The following is a 14,671-nucleotide window of genomic DNA, read 5'->3' as shown; positions in this document are numbered from 1 at the left end:
GTATGATAGCGTGGTCTATGGTAGTATGGTAGTATGGTCTTTGGTAGTATGGTCTATGGTAGTATGGTAGTATGGTAGTGTGGTCTATGGTAGTATGGTAGTATGGTCTATGGTAGTATGGTCTATGGTAGTATGGTAGTATGGTCTATGGTAGTATGGTAGTATGGTCCATGGTAGTATGGTAGTATGGGCTATGGTAGTGTGGTAGTATGATATATGGTAGTATGGTCTATGGTAGTATGGTCTATGGTAGTATGGTAGTATGGTCTATGGTAGTATGGTAGTATAGTCTATGGCAGTATGGTCTATGGTAGCATGGTCTATGGTAGTATGGTATAATGGTCGATAGTAGTATGGTAGTATGGCAGTATCGTCTATGGTAGTATAGTAGTATGGTAGTATGGGCTATGGTAGTATGGTAGTATGGTCTATGGTAGTATGGTAGTATGGTCTATGGTAGTATGGTAGTATGGTCTATGGTAGTATGGTAGTATGGTATTATGGTCTATACTATTATGGTTTATGGTAGTATGGTCTATGGTAGTATGGTCTATGGTAGTACGGTAGTATGGTAGTATGGTCTATGGTAGTATGGCAGTATGGTAGTATGGTCTATGGTAGTATGGTCTATGGTAGTATGGTAGAATGGTCTATGGTAGTATGGCAGTATGGTCTATGGTAGTATGGTAGTATGGTCTATGGTAGTATGGTAGTATGGTCCATGGTAGTATGGTAGTATGGGCTATGGTAGTGTGGTAGTATGATATATGGTAGTATGGTCTATGGTAGTATGGTCTATGGTAGTATGGTAGTATGGTCTATGGTAGTATGGTAGTATAGTCTATGGCAGTATGGTCTATGGTAGCATGGTCTATGGTAGTATGGTATAATGGTCGATAGTAGTATGGTAGTATGGCAGTATCGTCTATGGTAGTATAGTAGTATGGTAGTATGGGCTATGGTAGTATGGTAGTATGGTCTATGGTAGTATGGTAGTATGGTCTATGGTAGTATGGTAGTATGGTCTATGGTAGTATGGTAGTATGGTATTATGGTCTATACTATTATGGTTTATGGTAGTATGGTCTATGGTAGTATGGTAGTATGGTAGTATGGTCTATGGTAGTATGGTAGTATGGTCTATGGTGGTATGGTATATGGTAGTATGGTATATGGTAGTATGGTAATATGGTAGTGTGGTCTATGGTAGTATGGTTTATGGTAGTATGGTCTATGGTAGTATGGTCTATGGTAGTATGGTAGTATGGCAGTATGGTAGTATGATCTATGGTAGTATGGTCTATGGTAGTATGGTATATGGTAGTATGGTATATGGTAGTATGGTCTATGGTAGTATGGTAGTATGGTCTATGGTAGTATGGTAGTATGGCCTATGGTAGTATGGTAGTATGGTCTATGGTAGTATGGTAGTATGGTCTATCGTAGTTTGGTTTATGGTAGTATGGTCTATGGTAGTATGGTAGTATGGCAGTATGGTAGTATGGTCTATGGTAGTATGGTCTATGGTAGTATGGTATATGATAGTATGGTAGTATGGTATATGGTAGTATGGTCTATGGTAGTATGGTAGTATGGTCTATGGTAGTATGGTCTATGGTAGTATGGTAGTGTGGTCTATGGTAGTATGGTAGTATGGTAGTATGGTCTATGGTAGTATGGTAGTGTGGTATATGGTAGTATGGTAGTATGGTCTATGGTAGTATGGTCTATGGTGGTATGGTGGTATGGTTTATGGTAGTATGGTAGTATGGTCTATGGTAGTATGGTAGTATGGTCTATGGTAGTATGGTAGTATGGTCTATGGTAGTATGGTCTATGGGAGTATGGTAGTATGGTAGTTTGGTCTATGGCAGTACCGTCTATGGTAGTATGGTAGTATGATAGCGTGGTCTATGGTAGTATGGTAGTATGGTCTTTGGTAGTATGGTCTATGGTAGTATGGTAGTATGGTAGTGTGGTCTATGGTAGTATGGTAGTATGGTCTATGGTAGTATGGTCTATGGTAGTATGGTAGTATGGTCTATGGTAGTATGGTAGTATGGTCCATGGTAGTATGGTAGTATGGGCTATGGTAGTGTGGTAGTATGATATATGGTAGTATGGTCTATGGTAGTATGGTCTATGGTAGTATGGTAGTATGGTCTATGGTAGTATGTAGTATAGTCTATGGCAGTATGGTCTATGGTAGCATGGTCTATGGTAGTATGGTATAATGGTCGATAGTAGTATGGTAGTATGGCAGTATCGTCTATGGTAGTATAGTAGTATGGTAGTATGGGCTATGGTAGTATGGTAGTATGGTCTATGGTAGTATGGTCTATGGTAGTATGGTAGTATGGTCTATGGTAGTATGGTAGTATGGTATTATGGTCTATACTATTATGGTTTATGGTAGTATGGTCTATGGTAGTATGGTAGTATGGTAGTATGGTCTATGGTAGTATGGTAGTATGGTCTATGGTGGTATGGTATATGGTAGTATGGTATATGGTAGTATGGTAATATGGTAGTGTGGTCTATGGTAGTATGGTTTATGGTAGTATGGTCTATGGTAGTATGGTCTATGGTAGTATGGTAGTATGGCAGTATGGTAGTATGATCTATGGTAGTATGGTCTATGGTAGTATGGTATATGGTAGTATGGTCTATGGTAGTATGGTAGTATGGCAGTATGGTCTATGGTAGTATGGTAGTATGGCCTATGGTAGTATGGTAGTATGGTCTATGGTAGTATGGTAGTATGGTCTATCGTAGTTTGGTTTATGGTAGTATGGTCTATGGTAGTATGGTAGTATGGCAGTATGGTAGTATGGTCTATGGTAGTATGGTCTATGGTAGTATGGTATATGATAGTATGGTAGTATGGTATATGGTAGTATGGTCTATGGTAGTATGGTAGTATGGTCTATGGTAGTATGGTCTATGGTAGTATGGTAGTGTGGTCTATGGTAGTATGGTAGTATGGTAGTATGGTCTATGGTAGTATGGTAGTGTGGTATATGGTAGTATGGTAGTATGGTCTATGGTAGTATGGTCTATGGTGGTATGGTGGTATGGTTTATGGTAGTATGGTAGTATGGTCTATGGTAGTATGGTAGTATGGTCTTTGGTAGTATGGTCTATGGTAGTATGGTAGTATGCTAGTTTGGTCTATGGCAGTACCGTCTATGGTAGTATGGTAGTATGGTAGCGTGGTCTATGGTAGTATGGTAGTATGGTCTTTGGTAGTATGGTCTATGGTAGTATGGTCTATGGTAGTATGGTAGTATGGTCTATGGTAGTATGGTAGTATGGTCTATGGTAGTATGGTAGTATGGTCTATGGTAGTATGGTAGTATGGTAGTATGGTCTATGGTATGGTATGGTAGTATGGTAGTATGGTCTATGGTAGTATGGTAGTATGGTAGTATGGTCTATGGTAGTATGGTAGTATGGTAGTATGGTCTATGGTAGTATGGTCTATGGTAGTATGGTAGTAGTATGGTAGTAGTATGGTAGTATGGTAGTATGGTAGTATGGTCTATGGTAGTATGGTAGTATGGTCTATGGTGGTAGTATGGTAGTATGGTCTATGGTAGTATGGTCTATGGTGGTATGGTCTATGGTAGTATGGTCTATGGTAGTATGGGTCTATGGTATGGTCTATGGTAGTATGGTCTATGGTAGTATGGTAGTATGGTCTATGGTAGTATGGTAGTATGGTCTATGGTAGTATGGTAGTATGGTCTATGGTAGTATGGTAGTAGTCTATGGTAGTATGGTCTATGGTAGTATGGTATGGTCTATGGTAGTATGGTATGGTCTATGGTAGTATGGTAGTATGGTCTATGTATGGTCTATGGTAGTATGGTAGTATGGTCTATGGTAGTATGGTAGTATGGTATGGTCTATGGTAGTATGGTAGTATGGTATGGTAGTATGGTAGTATGGTCTATGGTAGTATGGTAGTATGGTATGGTAGTATGGTCTATGGTAGTATGGTAGTATGGTAGTATGGTAGTATGGTCTATGGTAGTATGGTCTATGGTAGTATGGTCTATGGTAGTATGGTAGTATGGTAGTATGGTCTATGGTAGTATGGTAGTATGGTCTATGGTAGTATGGTAGTATGGTAGTATGGCAGTATGGTCTATGGTAGTATGGTAGTATGGTCTATGGTAGTATGGTAGTATGGTATGGTACTATTATGGTTTATGGTAGTATGGTAGTATGGTAGTATGGTAGTCTATGGTAGTATGGTAGTATGGTCTATGGTAGTATGGTATGGTAGTATGGTATATGGTAGTATGGTCTATGGTAGTATGGTCTATGGTGTATGGTTTATGGTAGTATGGTCTATGGTAGTATGGTAGTATGGTAGTATGGTCTATGGTAGTATGGTAGTATGGTCTATGGTAGTATGGTAGTATGGTCTATGGTAGTATGGTAGTATGGTCTATGGTAGTATGGTAGTATGGCAGTATGGTAGTATGGTCTATGGTAGTATGGTCTATGGTAGTATGGTATGGTAGTATGGTCTATGGTAGTATGGTAGTATGGTCTATGGTAGTATGGTAGTATGGTCTATGGTAGTATGGTAGTATGGTCTATGGTAGTATGGTAGTATGGTAGTATGGTCTATGGTAGTATATGGTCTATGGTAGTATGGTAGTATGGTCTATGGTAGTATGGTAGTATGGTCTATGGTAGTATGGTAGTATGGTCTATGGTAGTATGGTAGTATGGTCTATGGTAGTATGGTAGTATGGTCTATGGTAGTATGGTCTATGGGAGTATGGTAGTATGGTAGTATGGTCTATGGCAGTATGGTCTATGGTAGTATGGTAGTATGGTATGGTAGTATGGTAGTATGGTAGTATGGTAGTATGGTAGTATGGTCTATGGTAGTATGGTCTATGGTAGTATGGTAGTATGGTAGTATGGTAGTATGGTAGTATGGTCTATGGTAGTATGGTCTATGGTAGTATGGTCTATGGTAGTATGGTAGTATGGTCTATGGTAGTATGGTCTATGGTAGTATGGGTATGGTCTATGGTAGTATGGTATGGTAGTATGGTCTATGGTAGTATGGTAGTATGGTCTATGGTAGTATGGTAGTATGGTAGTATGGTCTATGGTAGTATGGTATGGTAGTATGGTCTATGGTAGTATGGTAGTATGGTAGTATGGTCTATGGTAGTATGGTAGTATATGGTATGGTAGTATGGTAGTATGGTAGTATGGTAGTATGGTAGTATGGTAGTATGGTCTATGGTAGTATGGTCTATGGTAGTATGGTAGTAGTATGGTAGTATGGTAGTATGGTAGTCTATGGTAGTATGGTCTATGGTAGTATGGTAGTATGGTAGTATGGTCTATGGTAGTATGGTCTATGGTCTATGGTAGTATGGTAGTATGGTCTATGGTAGTATGGGTATGGTAGTATGGTCTATGGTAGTATGGTAGTATGGTCTATGGTAGTATGGTAGTATGGTCCATGGTAGTATGGTAGTATGGCTATGGTAGTATGGTAGTATGGTATATGGTAGTATGGTCTATGGTAGTATGGTCTATGGTAGTATGGTAGTATGGTCTATGGTAGTATGGTAGTATAGTATGGCAGTATGGTCTATGGTAGCATGGTCTATGGTAGTATGGTATAATGGTGATAGTAGTATGGTAGTATGGCAGTATGGTCTATGGTAGTATAGTAGTATGGTAGTATGGGCTATGGTAGTATGGTAGTATGGTCTATGGTAGTATGGTAGTATGGTAGTATGGTAGTATGGTAGTATGGTAGTATGGTATATGGTAGTATGGTATTATGGTCTATGGTAGTATGGTAGTATGGTCTATGGTAGTATGGTCTATGGTAGTATGGTAGTATGGTCTATGGTAGTATGGTCTATGGTAGTATGGTCTATGGTAGTATGGTTCTATGGTAGTATGGTCTATGGTAGTATGGTCTATGGTATGGTATGGTAGTATGGTAGTAGTATGGTAGTATGGTCTATGGTAGTATGGTCTATGGTAGTATGGTAGTATGGTAGTATGGTCTATGGTAGTATGGTAGTATGGTCTATGGTAGTATGGTAGTATGGTCTATGGTAGTATGGTAGTATGGTCTATGGTAGTATGGTAGTATGGTATGGTATGGTAGTATGGTATGGTCGTATGGTAGTATGGTAGTATGGTAGTATGGTCTATGGTATGGTATGGTCTATGGTAGTATGGTAGTATGGTCTATGGTAGTATGGTAGTATGGTAGTATGGTAGTATGGTATATGGTAGTATGGTCTATGGTAGTATGGTCTATGGTAGTATGGTAGTATGGTAGTATGGTAGTATGGTAGTATGGTCTATGGTAGTATGGTCTATGGTAGTATGGTAGTATGGTAGTATGGTCTATGGTAGTATGTAGTAGTATGGTCTATGGTAGTATATGGTAGTATGGTAGTATGGTCTATGGTAGTATGGTAGTATGGTCTATGGTAGTATGGTAGTATGGTATGGTCTATGGTAGTATGGTCTATGGTAGTATGGTAGTATGGTATGGTAGTATGGTCTATGGTAGTATGGTAGTATGGTCTATGGTAGTATGGTCTATGGTAGTATGGTAGTATGTAGTATGGTCTATGGTAGTATGGTATGGTAGTATGGTATGGTAGTATGGTCTATGGTAGTATGGTCTATGGTAGTATGGTATGGTCTATGGTAGTAGTATGGTCTATGTATGGTATGGTAGTATGGTCTATGGTAGTATGGTCTATGGTAGTATGGTATGGCAGTATGGTCTATGGTAGTATGGTAGTATGGTCTATGGTAGTATGGTAGTATGGCTCTATGGGTATGGTAGTATGGTATGGTTATGGTAGTATGGTAGTATGGTCTATGGTAGTATGGTAGTATGGTCTATGGTAGTATGGTCTATGGTAGTAGTCTATGGTAGTATGGTCTATGGTAGTATGGTGGTAGTAGTATGGTATGGTAGTATGGTCTATGGTAGTATGGTCTATGGTAGTATGGGCTATGGTCTATGGTAGTATGGTAGTATGGTAGTATGGTCTATGGTAGTATGGTAGTATGGTCTATGGTAGTATGGTAGTATGGTCTATGGTAGTATGGTAGTATGGTCTATGGTAGTATGGGTAGTATGGTAGTATGGTATGGTATGGTAGTATGGTCTATGGTAGTATGGTAGTATGGTCTATGGTAGTATGGTATGGTAGTATGGCTATGGTAGTATGGTCTATGGTAGTATGGTCTATGGTAGTATGGTAGTATGGTAGTATGGTCTATGGTAGTATGGTAGTATGGTCTATGGTAGTATGGTCTATGGTAGTATGGTAGTATGGTAGTATGGTCTATGGTAGTATGGTAGTATGGTCTATGGTAGTATGGTCTATGGTAGTATGGTAGCATATGGTCTATGGTAGTATGGTAGTATGGTATGGTAGTATGGTCTATGGTAGTATGGTCTATGGTAGTATGGTCTATGGTAGTATGGTCTATGGTAGTATGGTAGTATGGTCTATGGTAGTATGGTAGTATAGTCTATGGCAGTATGGTCTATGGTAGCATGGTCTATGGTAGTGGTCTATGGTATAATGGTATGGTAGTATGGTAGTATGGTCTATGGTAGTATAGTAGTATGGTCTATGGTAGTATAGTATGGTATTATGGTCTATGGTATGGTAGTATGGTCTATGGTAGTGGTTATGGTCTATGGTAGTATGGTAGTATGGTAGTATGGTAGTATGGTAGTATGGTCTATGGTAGTATGGTCTATGTAGTATGGTATATGGTAGTATGGTCTATGGTAGTATGGGTATGGTCTATGGTAGTATGGTCTATGGTAGTATGGTAGTATGGTCTATGGTAGTATGGTAGTATGGTCTAGTATGGTCTATGGTAGTATGGTAGTATGGTCTATGGTAGTATGGTAGTCTATGGTAGTTTGGTTTATGGTAGTATGGTCTATGGTAGTATGGTAGTATGGTAGTATGGTAGGTCTATGGCAGTATGGTCTATGGTAGTATGGTCTATGGTAGTATGGTCTATGGTAGTATGGTAGTATGGTAGTATGGTCTATGGTAGTATAGTAGTATGGTAGTATGGTCTATGGTAGTATGGTAGTATGGTCTATGGTAGTATGGTAGTATGGTCTATGTAGTGGTAGTATGGTCTATGGTAGTATGGTAGTATGGGTAGTATGGTCTATGGTAGTATGGTAGTATGGTATGGTATGGTATGGTAGTATGGTCTATGGTAGTATGGTCTATGGTAGTATGGTCTATGGTATATGGTAGTATGGTAGTATGGTCTATGGTAGTATGGTAGTATGGTCTATGGTAGTATGGTAGTATGGTCTATGGTATGGTATGGTAGTATGGTCTATGGTAGTATGGTCTATGGTGTAGTATGGTAGTATGGTAGTATGGTCTATGGTAGTATGGTAGTATATGGTAGTATGGTAGTATGGTCTATGGTAGTATGGTGGTCTATGGTAGTATGGTAGTATGGTCTATGGTAGTATGGTCTATGGTAGTATGGTCTATGGTAGTATGGTCTATGGTAGTATGGTAGTATGGTAGTATGGTAGTATGGTCTATGGTAGTATGGTAGTATGGTAGTATGGTAGTATGGTCTATGGTAGTATGGTCTATGGTAGTATGGTCTATGGTAGTATGGTAGTATGGTAGTATGGTCTATGGTAGTATGGTAGTATGGTAGTATGGTCTATGGTAGTATGGTCTATGGTAGTATGGTATGGTGGTATGGTCTATGGTAGTATGGTAGTATGGTATGGTAGTATGGTCTATGGTAGTAGGTCTATGGTAGTATGGTAGTATGGTCTATGGTAGTATGGTAGTATGGTAGTATGGTAGTTTGGTCTATGGTAGTACCGTCTATGGTAGTATGGTAGTATGATAGCGTGGTCTATGGTAGTATGGTAGTATGGTCTTTGGTAGTATGGTCTATGGTAGTATGGTAGTATGGTAGTGTGGTATATGGTAGTATGGTAGTATGGTCTATGGTAGTATGGTCTATGGTAGTATGGTAGTATGGTCTATGGTAGTATGGTAGTATGGTCCATGGTAGTATGGTAGTATGGGCTATGGTAGTATGGTAGTATGATATATGGTAGTATGGTCTATGGTAGTATGGTCTATGGTAGTATGGTAGTATGGTCTATGGTAGTATGGTAGTATAGTCTATGGCAGTATGGTCTATGGTAGCATGGTCTATGGTAGTATGGTATAATGGTCGATAGTAGTATGGTAGTATGGCAGTATCGTCTATGGTAGTATAGTAGTATGGTAGTATGGGCTATGGTAGTATGGTAGTATGGTCTATGGTAGTATGGTCTATGGTAGTATGGTAGTATGGTCTATGGTAGTATGGTAGTATGGTATTATGGTCTATACTATTATGGTTTATGGTAGTATGGTCTATGGTAGTATGGTAGTATGGTAGTATGGTCTATGGTAGTATGGTAGTATGGTCTATGGTGGTATGGTCTATGGTAGTATGGTATATGGTAGTATGGTAATATGGTAGTGTGGTCTATGGTAGTATGGTTTATGGTAGTATGGTCTATGGTAGTATGGTCTATGGTAGTATGGTAGTATGGCAGTATGGTAGTGTGGTCTATGGTAGTATGGTTTATGGTAGTATGGTCTATGGTAGTATGGTCTATGGTAGTATGGTAGTATGGCAGTATGGTCTATGGTAGTATGGTAGTATGGTCTATGGTAGTATGGTAGTATGATCTATCGTAGTTTGGTTTATGGTAGTATGGTCTATGGTAGTATGGTAGTATGGCAGTATGGTAGTATGGTCTATGGTAGTATGGTCTATGGTAGTATGGTATATGATAGTATGGTAGTATGGTATATGGTAGTATGGTCTATGGTAGTATGGTAGTATGGTCTATGGTAGTATGGTCTATGGTAGTATGGTAGTGTGGTCTATGGTAGTATGGTAGTATGGTAGTATGGTCTATGGTAGTATGGTAGTGTGGTATATGGTAGTATGGTAGTATGGTCTATGGTAGTATGGTCTATGGTGGTATGGTGGTATGGTTTATGGTAGTATGGTAGTATGGTCTATGGTAGTATGGTAGATGGTAGTATGGTCTATGGTAGTATGGTCTATGGGAGTATGGTAGTATGGTAGTTTGGTCTATGGCAGTACCGTCTATGGTAGTATGGTAGTATGATAGCGTGGTCTATGGTAGTATGGTAGTATGGTCTTTGGTAGTATGGTCTATGGTAGTATGGTAGTATGGTAGTGTGGTCTATGGTAGTATGGTAGTATGGTCTATGGTAGTATGGTCTATGGTAGTATGGTAGTATGGTCTATGGTAGTATGGTAGTGTGGTCTATGGTAGTATGGTGGTATGGTCTATGGCAGTTTGGTCTATGGTAGCATGGTAGTATGGTCTATGGTAGTATGGTAGTGTGGTAGTATGGTCTATGGTAGTATGGCAGTATGGTAGTATGGGCTATGGTAGTATGGTCTATGGTAGTATGGTCTATGGTAGTATGGTATAATGGTCTATGGTAGTATGGTAGTATGGTCTATGGTAGTATGGTAGTATGGTCTATGGTAGTATGGTAGTGTGGTCTATGGTAGTATGGTGGTATGGTAGTATGGTCTATGGCAGTTTGGTCTATGGTAGTATGGTCTATGGTAGTATGGTCTATGGTAGTATGGTAGAATGGGCTATGGTAGTATGGTCTATGGTAGTATGGTAGTATGGGCTATGGTAGTATGGTAGTATGATATATGGTAGTATGGTCTATGGTAGTATGGTCTATGGTAGTATGGTAGTATGGTCTATGGTAGTATGGTAGTATAGTCTATGGCAGTATGGTCTATGGTAGCATGGTAGTATGGTCTATGGTAGTATGGTATAATGGTCGATAGTAGTATGGTAGTATCGTCTATGGTAGTATAGTAGTATGGTAGTATGGTCTATGGTAGTATGGTAGTATGGTAGTATGGTCTATGGTAGTATGGTAGTATGGTCTATGGTAGTATGGTAGTATGGTATTATGGTCTATGGTAGTATGGTAGTATGGTCTATGGTAGTATGGTCTATGGTAGTATGGTAGAATGGTCTATGGTAGTATGGTAGTATGGTCTATGGTAGTATGGTAGTATGGTCCATGGAAGTATGGTAGTATGGGCTATGGTAGTATGGTAGTATGATATATGGTAGTATGGTCTATGGTAGTATGGTCTATGGTAGTTTGGTCTATGGTAGTATGGTAGTATAGTCTATGGCAGTATGGTCTATGGTAGCATGGTAGTATGGTCTATGGTAGTATGGTATAATGGTCGATAGTAGTATGGTAGTATGGCAGTATCGTCTATGGTAGTATAGTAGTATGGTCTATGGTAGTATGGTAGTATGGTATTATGGTCTATACTATTATGGTTTATGGTAGTATGGTCTATGGTAGTATGGTAGTATGGTAGTATGGTAGTATGGTAGTATGGTCTATGGTGGTATGGTCTATGGTAGTATGGTATATGGTAGTATGGTAATATGGTAGTGTGGTCTATGGTAGTATGGTTTATGGTAGTATGGTCTATGGTAGTATGGTAGTATGGCAGTATGGTCTATGGTAGTATGGTAGTATGGTCTATGGTAGTATGGTAGTATGATCTATCGTAGTTTGGTTTATGGTAGTATGGTCTATGGTAGTATGGTAGTATGGCAGTATGGTCTATGGTTGTATGGTAGTATGGCAGTATGGTCTATGGTATTATGGTAGTATGGCCTATGGTAGTATGGTAGTATGGTCTATGGTAGTATGGTAGTATGGTCTATCGTAGTTTGGTTTATGGTAGTATGGTCTATGGTAGTATGGTAGTATGGCAGTATGGTAGTATGGTCTATGGTAGTATGGTCTATGGTAGTATGGTATATGGTAGTATGGTCTATGGTAGTATGGTAGTATGGTCTATGGTAGTATGGTAGTATGGTCTATGGTAGTGTGGTAGTGTGGTCTATGGTAGTATGGTAGTATGGTAGTATGGTCTATGGTAGTATGGTATATGGTAGTATGGTAGTATGGTCTATGGTAGTATGGTCTATGGTGGTATGGTTTATGGTAGTATGGTAGTATGGTCTATGGTAGTATGGTAGTATGGTCTATGGTAGTATGGTAGTATGGTCTATGGTAGTATGGTCTATGGGAGTATGGTAGTATGGTAGTTTGGTCTATGGCAGTACCGTCTATGGTAGTATGGTAGTATGGTAGCGTGGTCTATGGTAGTATGGTAGTATGGTCTTTGGAAGTATGGTCTATGGTAGTATGGTAGTATGGTAGTATGGTAGTATGGTCTATGGTAGTATGGTCTATGGTAGTATGGTAGTATGGTCTATGGTAGTATGGTAGTGTGGTCTATGGTAGTATGGTGGTATGGTAGTATGGTCTATGGCAGTTTGGTCTATGGTAGTATGGTCTATGGTAGTATGGTATAATGGTCTATGGTAGTATGGTAGTATGGCAGTATGGTCTATGGTAGTATGGGCTATGGTAGTATGATCTATGGTATATGGTAGTATGGTAGTATGGTCTATGGTAGTATGGTAGTGTGGTCTACGGTAGTATGGTAGTATGGTAGTGTGGTATATGTTAGTATGGTAGTATGGTCTATGGTAGTATGGTCTATGGTAGTATGGTAGTATGGTCTATGGTAGTATGGTAGTATGGTAGTTTGGTCTATGGCAGTACCGTCTATGGTAGTATGGTAGTATGATAGCGTGGTCTATGGTAGTATGGTAGTATGGTCTTTGGTAGTATGGTCTATGGTAGTATGGTAGTATGGTAGTGTGGTCTATGGTAGTATGGTAGTATGGTCTATGGTAGTATGGTCTATGGTAGTATGGTAGTATGGTCTATGGTAGTATGGTAGTATGGTCCATGGTAGTATGGTAGTATGGGCTATGGTAGTGTGGTAGTATGATATATGGTAGTATGGTCTATGGTAGTATGGTCTATGGTAGTATGGTAGTATGGTCTATGGTAGTATGGTAGTATAGTCTATGGCAGTATGGTCTATGGTAGCATGGTCTATGGTAGTATGGTATAATGGTCGATAGTAGTATGGTAGTATGGCAGTATCGTCTATGGTAGTATAGTAGTATGGTAGTATGGGCTATGGTAGTATGGTAGTATGGTCTATGGTAGTATGGTCTATGGTAGTATGGTAGTATGGTCTATGGTAGTATGGTAGTATGGTATTATGGTCTATACTATTATGGTTTATGGTAGTATGGTCTATGGTAGTATGGTAGTATGGTAGTATGGTCTATGGTAGTATGGTAGTATGGTCTATGGTGGTAGTATGGTAGTATGGTATATGGTAGTATGGTAATATGGTAGTGTGGTCTATGGTAGTATGGTTTATGGTAGTATGGTCTATGGTAGTATGGTCTATGGTAGTATGGTAGTATGGCAGTATGGTAGTATGATCTATGGTAGTATGGTCTATGGTAGTATGGTATATGGTAGTATGGTCTATGGTAGTATGGTAGTATGGCAGTATGGTCTATGGTAGTATGGTAGTATGGCCTATGGTAGTATGGTAGTATGGTCTATGGTAGTATGGTAGTATGGTCTATCGTAGTTTGGTTTATGGTAGTATGGTCTATGGTAGTATGGTAGTATGGCAGTATGGTAGTATGGTCTATGGTAGTATGGTCTATGGTAGTATGGTATATGATAGTATGGTAGTATGGTATATGGTAGTATGGTCTATGGTAGTATGGTAGTATGGTCTATGGTAGTATGGTCTATGGTAGTATGGTAGTGTGGTCTATGGTAGTATGGTAGTATGGTAGTATGGTCTATGGTAGTATGGTAGTGTGGTATATGGTAGTATGGTAGTATGGTCTATGGTAGTATGGTCTATGGTGGTATGGTGGTATGGTTTATGGTAGTATGGTAGTATGGTCTATGGTAGTATGGTAGATGGTAGTATGGTCTATGGTAGTATGGTCTATGGGAGTATGGTAGTATGGTAGTTTGGTCTATGGCAGTACCGTCTATGGTAGTACTGTAGTATGATAGCGTGGTCTATGGTAGTATGGTAGTATGGTCTTTGGTAGTATGGTCTATGGTAGTATGGTAGTATGGTAGTGTGGTCTATGGTAGTATGGTAGTATGGTCTATGGTAGTATGGTCTATGGTAGTATGGTAGTATGGTCTATGGTAGTATGGTAGTGTGGTCTATGGTAGTATGGTGGTATGGTAGTATGGTCTATGGCAGTTTGGTCTATGGTAGCATGGTAGTATGGTCTATGGTAGTATGGTAGTGTGGTAGTATGGTCTATGGTAGTATGGCAGTATGGTAGTATGGGCTATGGTAGTATGGTCTATGGTAGTATGGTCTATGGTAGTATGGTATAATGGTCTATGGTAGTATGGTAGTATGGTCTATGGTAGTATGGTAGTATGGTCTATGGTAGTATGGTAGTGTGGTCTATGGTAGTATGGTGGTATGGTAGTATGGTCTATGGTAGTTTGGTCTATGGTAGTATGGTCTATGGTAGTATGGTCTATGGTAGTATGGTAGTATGGTCTATGGTAGTATGGTCTATGGTAGTATGGTAGTATGGGCTATGGTAGTATGGTAGTATGGTCTATGGTAT

The sequence above is a fragment of the Oncorhynchus nerka genome, linkage group LG18 (assembly GCF_034236695.1).
Source record: "Oncorhynchus nerka isolate Pitt River linkage group LG18, Oner_Uvic_2.0, whole genome shotgun sequence".
NCBI classification, from domain to species: domain Eukaryota; kingdom Metazoa; phylum Chordata; class Actinopteri; order Salmoniformes; family Salmonidae; genus Oncorhynchus; species Oncorhynchus nerka.
The sequence above is the reverse complement of the archived record's forward strand: the minus strand, read 5'-3'. Positions refer to the sequence as shown.